This window comes from Muntiacus reevesi, chromosome 8 (genome assembly GCF_963930625.1).
Source record: "Muntiacus reevesi chromosome 8, mMunRee1.1, whole genome shotgun sequence".
NCBI classification, from domain to species: domain Eukaryota; kingdom Metazoa; phylum Chordata; class Mammalia; order Artiodactyla; family Cervidae; genus Muntiacus; species Muntiacus reevesi.
In genome coordinates this window covers 64,724,396-64,731,531 of record NC_089256.1, presented here as the reverse complement: position 1 = coordinate 64,731,531, position 7,136 = coordinate 64,724,396, and positions in this window count along the sequence as shown.

Genomic DNA, 7,136 nt, shown 5'->3' with positions numbered 1-7,136 from the left:
CGTCCCTGGGATTCTCCAGGCAAGAACACTGGAGTGGGTTATCACTTCCTTCTCCAATGCATGAAAGTGAACAGTGAAAGTGAAGTCGCTCAGTCGTGTCTGACTCTTTGCGACCTCATGGACTGCAGCCCACGAGGCTCCTCTGCCCATGGGATTTTCCAGGCAAGAGTATTGGAGTGGGGTGCCATTGCCTTCTCCGGACATCATGTTTAGATGTCCCCAAACACCCAGATCGGACTTAGGTACCACAAGGAGACATTAGGCTGGAATGTACCTTCAAGTGCAGGAAATGCATACCAGTTATTCTATCAAAATATCAAGAAGTTAATTCTAGAATATAAAGTCTTTATACAGCTCTAGTTTATGCCTGTGTTGGAAACATGAAATCTCAATGAAAAGTGTAAAAAAGCAGCCTGCCAGATGTTTTGACTACACGGTACATCACATCTCAGTGTTTCTTAGGTTGGCAGTGGGAATACTAGAGACTCGGGCTTATAAAATTAACAAGTTCTGTTTTAACCTTTTTCTTAATTTTTACTTTAAAAATGTTTTTAGAGTCAAAACATTTGTATGCTGGAATTTTTTCCTTCAAACACATGTTTTTAGGAAGAATGTTTATAAACCATAAACAAAATCTAGGAAGAACATATTGTGTTTCTTACAGGAAGTCTATAAAGGAAACTGTTGGCCAGTATAGCTGGGGAATGAGAGTTTCAGGTTAATCAAATATTCAGCAATATTATACCATAAGTATTATCATTTTTCTAAGTGTTAGGAGCTTAATATTACTCTCATAACAAGCATGATTTGCTTATAAATATACTGGAAGCACTTGGGAATCTTGTGGGAGCTTTTGTCATAATTTTGAGCATCAGTTTCACTATACTTATTGAAAATTCATGCATTAAATTTTCTTCAATAGAATTCTAGTTAATTTTGGACAATAAATGTATGTCTGAAGTAAATTCACTCAAGGAGTATTAATACTGATTATTTGACGGGGAATGGCAGATACTATTTGAGCTGAGGGGAGAGAAAAGGTGAGGGCAGCCGCTTGTTGTTCAGTCACTGAGTCTGACTCTGCAACCCCACGGACTGCAGCACACCAGGTTCCCTTGTCCTTCACTATCTCACGGAGTTTGCTCAAATTCATGTCCATCCACGACCAAATTAACACAATCAACCCCAGCCTTAAGCCAGCATTACCTCATTCTCCTAAAAAATTCTGTCCCTCCCCACAAAAAATACCTCCTGATTTTCACAGATTTCCCTCTAAAAATGTAAATATCTCTGTAGGGTTTTTGCATGTGTGGTATATTGGTATTAATTATGTTTTTGTTAGCAAAGGGTTTTCTATCCTGAATGACATAGGATAGAAAATGGTGGTATCAGGAGGGAAAAAACGGATCTTTTTAAAAAGTGGAAATATTCATGACAAATATTACCTACTTCACAGTTTTGCTTTAGGTATCACTAATGACAAACTGCTGTTATAGATGCTGAGAACATTCTATGACCTTATGTTGGACTGGCTTCTTATGTTAGTTGTTTCTAGTGAATTAAATGAGTCTCCAGTGGTCAGACCTAATGTATTAACATAATTTGTTATCCAGATTTCATGAAAAAATTTTTAAAAAGCTTAAGTAAACTTAAGACAAACACAAAACCCTTTTGGGGGAAGACAAATAAACAGCTACTCTTTGAGCTGCTAATAATCTTGTAATTTTTGTCATTTAAATTTTCTTTAGTTAATATCCTGTGAAGCCAGAGGGTATGGAATTTTTCCCTGGCAGGTTTGAATAAGTCAAAAAAGCCTGTTTTCAATGCCTATGATAAAGGCTAGTTACAATTATGAACAGATTTTTTTTTGTCTTCTGAAAAAACTTTTTTTCGTTTCCAATTTATTCAGAAAAAATTCATGTGTAATAAATACACTCAATTTTAATTGAAAGAACTTTTGTAACAAAAATTCTACTGTGGATCCTTTATTAAAAATTAAAAAAATTAGTTCAAAATTGAAATCAAATGCTTTGTATTTATACAATTTCAGAAAAAGGTTTGGCGAAGGGAACATTCAGAGACATGTAATTATTTTGCTCTAATTGGCAGTGTTAACTCATATGCACATACAGAAATAAGCATTGCACTGCAGAGCACATAGAGGTTTTGGAGGGTTTAAGATCACAGGTCATCTATTATGAATAGAGAGTTGGTCAGAACTGATGTTAAAGTGTATTTAAACACCATTGATTCCCTTGGTCAAAAGGGAAAAAGAAGTAAATCTAAAACAGTTGCTAAAATAACAACCTTTGCTTAAGTTGCTGGGGTGATGAATTCCCCTTGGAAATAAATGGTGAGGCACTTGGGAAAATGGCATAAATCTTGGGCCTGATCCTAAGAAATATACCTGTGGCATTCACTTTGAAACCAAGAAATCTATACCACTATGCTGTGCTGTCTATCTATCTGTAATAGTGTCATTTGTCAACTTTTATCTTCTAATGAACTACCAGAGTAAATCATATTTGTGTTTTTAAAAGTTTGTGGCTTCTAAAATGAATGCAGTTTCTATGGTAAACTGGATGAATTAGACATATGTATCAAAATTAATAGATTTTATTTACAAAATCATTAAGTTGCAAAAACAAAGGTACCACAGGAGTTTTAGACAATTTTTGAAAACTTCATGTGAACACCTCCCCTACTTCAGACTGCCTATTTACAAGGCATTTTATTTAAAAATCTTTTGGATTTGGAAAAGACAAGAATTAGAAGGCACAGTTAATGATTGCAAATATTTTCTGTTGCACTCCTGTTTTAAGGTATCAGCCAAGTAACACCAGTGTTCAAATAAACTCCAAAGTTGGCAAAAAATGTTAGTAAATCTGCTTATCCCTGGTCCACTTTACCAATATGTATTCCGATTTTAAATTATTACAAATATTTTGGAATGTTTGGGCTATGCTTCTTCTCCTTTGTGATTAGTCAGGTACACACAGGAAGATGATGTTGTTTCTGATAAGGAAAGATTCTTTATTTAATCTAAAGGTACCAACACAATGGGAATTTTGTACATAGGCTAAATACTATTTTCTGGGAAAGAGACTGGGGTTTTAAAATGTCAGCAAATAACTATATTACAAATCAGGTTGTAATAAGTGTTTTAGCTTGGGGAGGGAGTATTTCCAACCAGATGATCATATCATTTAATAGCTACTAAACTAGTAAAGCCTTAGAAGTTAATAACAATGGTCAATAGCAAATAGGAAAAAAAGTATTGTGCTCTGAAATTTTGGCAAGCATATTGATTACAGTCTTTATTTAGTAATGTTTCCAAGTTAAGCTTGGCAGCAAAGATTTGTGAGTTTTACTGCAAGCCATCATATTTGCTGTTACAGCAGTGCACAAGCAAAAAACATTAAGGCAGAAGCATATGCAGAGTCTTACATTCTGTCTATTCTCTCAAAGTGAAATGAAACCAGCAGACATTATCCTGGGCAATTCAAGTTTCAGTAACGCTTTTCCGTTAAATATCCATAAAATTAAGTTTAAATTATTTTGGGGGTACCTGAGTTTATCAGATTGTTGTTTGCATTATTCATTCACAAAAACATTTTCAAACCAAAAATAATGTGAAAAGTTTCATTAAATTGCCCAGATGGTCAATTATGAATTTTGTGTGAATGAGCAATTTTCTGAGGACTGACTCCATTTATTAACATCTTCCTATTTTTATTCCTGTGGAGAAACTGGGGATAATAAATAGATTATACATAAAATTAAAAGTACCATTCTTGGGAGTGAAGATGAAGCATAAAACTATGGTAAAAACCCTTTGTTAATTTTTTAGCTGTCATTGTTTGAATGGTTGTTACTTAACTTCTCAGTGTAACTTTAATAAGAAACATGCAGATCATATTTATTGTATGTATTTAGAAATACACTTCATGTACTAATTATTGTCTAACAATTGTGATATAATTCTATTAATAATTTTCAAAACAAGATGATGTCAGTTGTATGGGAAATGGCTTTTAGAATTCTGATAATGCTGATTCAGAATTCTTATAAAACTTTGGAATATGATACAATACTATTTTACATAAAACTAAATTGTAATCCAAAAGAATTTCTCCACAGGCTTAGAAATTAAATATTGGGTAATACTAAGTCATAAATGCAAGAACATGTCAATTTATCTGTTTTTCAATTGCCCTAAAGATACAGAAGTAACATCCTCATAACATTCAAGCACATTACACACTAGAGTGAAATTATCACATATGATAACTGTGGTTGACCATCTTTGTAATGGAAAGGAAGCCCAAACATAAAGTCCATGACTAAAACATTTAAGAACAGTAAAAAAAAAAAAATAATAATAATAAAATAAAAAAAATAAAAGCTCAGTTTATACTTTAGGAAGCTGAGTTGGTCTTTCATTTTTTTTCTACCCAAAGCATGCACCTGCCTTTATAAGGAAGAACCAACTATGTGAATGAAAACTGGAGTCAAGGTTAAAGTAATCTTGCCCAAGAGAGTGGAGAACATCAGAGAGAAGCAGTGGCTCAGCTCAGATGAGCTTTAATAGCCAGAGACAGCACCTCCTCTGAAAAACATTAGAGCTTCTTGGACATATGTTTGAAATTCATCCTAAGTCATTCTGTGACTATAGGGATAGGTGACAATGTCCCATCATCTGAAGTGGGAAAAATACAGCACAAACCATTTAAAAATTATCACTTTTAAAAATAATACGAAAGTGGAAAAGTGTTCCAAACGTCAAGAACCTTTGCAGATGATAAAAGAAAAGCTTTGTCTTTCCTATGATTGTTTGCCCTTCAGCTGACATACATGCTGAGTTGCATCAATAGGAATACAACGGAAACACGGTCATCTCCAGGTTTCCTCCTTTTGGATGCCTTGATCTTGTTTAAAGAAACAGTCTCAGGGAATGCACATAAAAAACAAACTTCCCAATTGAAGTTCTGAGGTCTTTCCTCCCCTTCTCCCACCCTCAGAAACCCGTCTAGTTTTACCTACAGCACTGGACTGAAATGTCATGGTCATGTTGCACCACTTCACTTGTTGAATTGTATGAAGGCAGTACTTGACCACAGTAACTTGGTGAACCGCCTTGCTCTTACATTAGTCCCCAAGACTCCTATCCAGTTCGATGGAAATGTCTTACCTGCATGTGTCCCTGGTACATTCTGCTCCGGCTTCTTCAGGACTCCCTGAGGTTGCCGGATGCTTCCCCCCGTGTTCACTTGCACGGCAACAGAGAAGGTGGGTTCTCAGAGGGTGCCCCTGAGCCTGGCGGAAGGCTCCAGGTGGCCCGGCAGCCGGCGGCCCCTTGAAGCCCTGCGGGCTGCGGGGAACTGTTCTCCGCTCGGGGTGCTGAAGCGGACACTGGAGAGCGCGCGGATGAAGCGAGGAGCCCAGGCGGCCACGCTCTCCCGCAGGCACCGTCCTGCTCGCCGGGCGTCTTTAAAACTCACTCCTTCGCCGAACACTTTCTCGTTTCCTGCCTGGCTGCCTCATGTCTCTCTCACTCTCTTCACAGCGAACCCCTTCCTTCTCCCAGCCCTGACGTGAGCGCCCACACCAGCCGCCGCAGCTGCCGAGCTGGGCGCGCGCCGCCCTCCCGGCCGCGTCCCTGCCGAGAGCCCGCGGGGCCGGGCACGCGCGTGCGCGTTCCCGGCTGGCCCTGGGCTCGGCCGAAGGAGGCGCGCGCCCCCCTGCGCGCGTGCTCGGGAATGCGCACACGTGGCGGCCAAGTGCCCGGGGGGTGGTGGTCAGGTGGGGCAATGGCTTCTAGGGGAGGTTCCAGAGGAGCTGGAGGCTAGTTGCAAGAAAAAGTAGGAGGAATATGCATTGTCTCTTCAGGAGCCATCAATACCGAGTAAGCCCCATCATCCTATAGATTGAATAAACCGAGCGTGGGGGGTTCCGAAGAGTTTATTTCTATTCTGATTCAGCTCTCACAAGTTACCTCCGTCCGTGCCTCTCCCCACTCAACCCACCCCCAATTCACCCCACCTCCAATTCATTGCTGTCTACCCTTAAAACAGCAAACTCCAGTCTCCAAGGGCCTTCCATGATTTGTTTTTCTCCCTAGCACTTAACATCACATAACATCCTGTATGTTTTATACATCTATTTTATTTATTGTCTACCTCAATATATACAGTGTTATTTCCATGAGACCAGGGATATTTGGGGGAAGGAGTGTACCTGTTTTTGCATGGGTGTATCACAAGCACAGCACCTCCTGGCACATAGTATGCATCCTATAAATATTGGTTGAATGAATGGATGTTTAATATATAGGTAGAGTGCATTTCAATATGTTTCAAGTTTAAGAGACTGGATAGTCTGATGTAATGTTTACATTATAAATGTATATACACAAAACAGTGGACTGCTGTATGTGTGTATACTGTGATTACCTACTTTTGTTGGTAAAACGATCTCCAATTGCACAACATCCCCCAAATTATATATGACATGATATAATCCCCCAAATCTTGCATATAGCATAGTATACTTTTCATAAAGTAAAAAAAAAGGAACAAACTCCTTAGGAATATAAATATATTTGTATGTAACTATATGAAAAGAAAAACAGTAAAACAATATCATATTTAAAATGGTGACACTGGGTGAGGGGAAGTAGGGGAAAAGGATGGGGAAGTATTGTATATGAAGGTTAACTGTCATATCTCAGCTATTATGTTGGGTGGTGAGTCACAGACATGTATTACTGTATACAAATCACTATGTTACTAAATAAAACCATGCATGAACTAGTGAGGACAGAGTGAAATGAACCACAAAAAACGATTAATCCAATTCAGTGCACCTGAGGCCCTAAAACAATCAGCCAACCGAACACAAAAGACTAAGACTTGTAGGCAGGAAACTTGGATTCCTATTAGATTCCCCCCATGGTTAACCTTGGACAATTTCCTTTACCCTCTAGAAACTTCAGCTTTTTAATGTCTAAACCCTGCATGAAAAACTTATGTTTTTATTTTAAAAAATGATACATGTTCATAAGCACTGTAAACTGTAAAGTACCATCCAATTCTTGTTTTATTGTCCTTTATAGGACAGAGCACTGAAATAGGAGT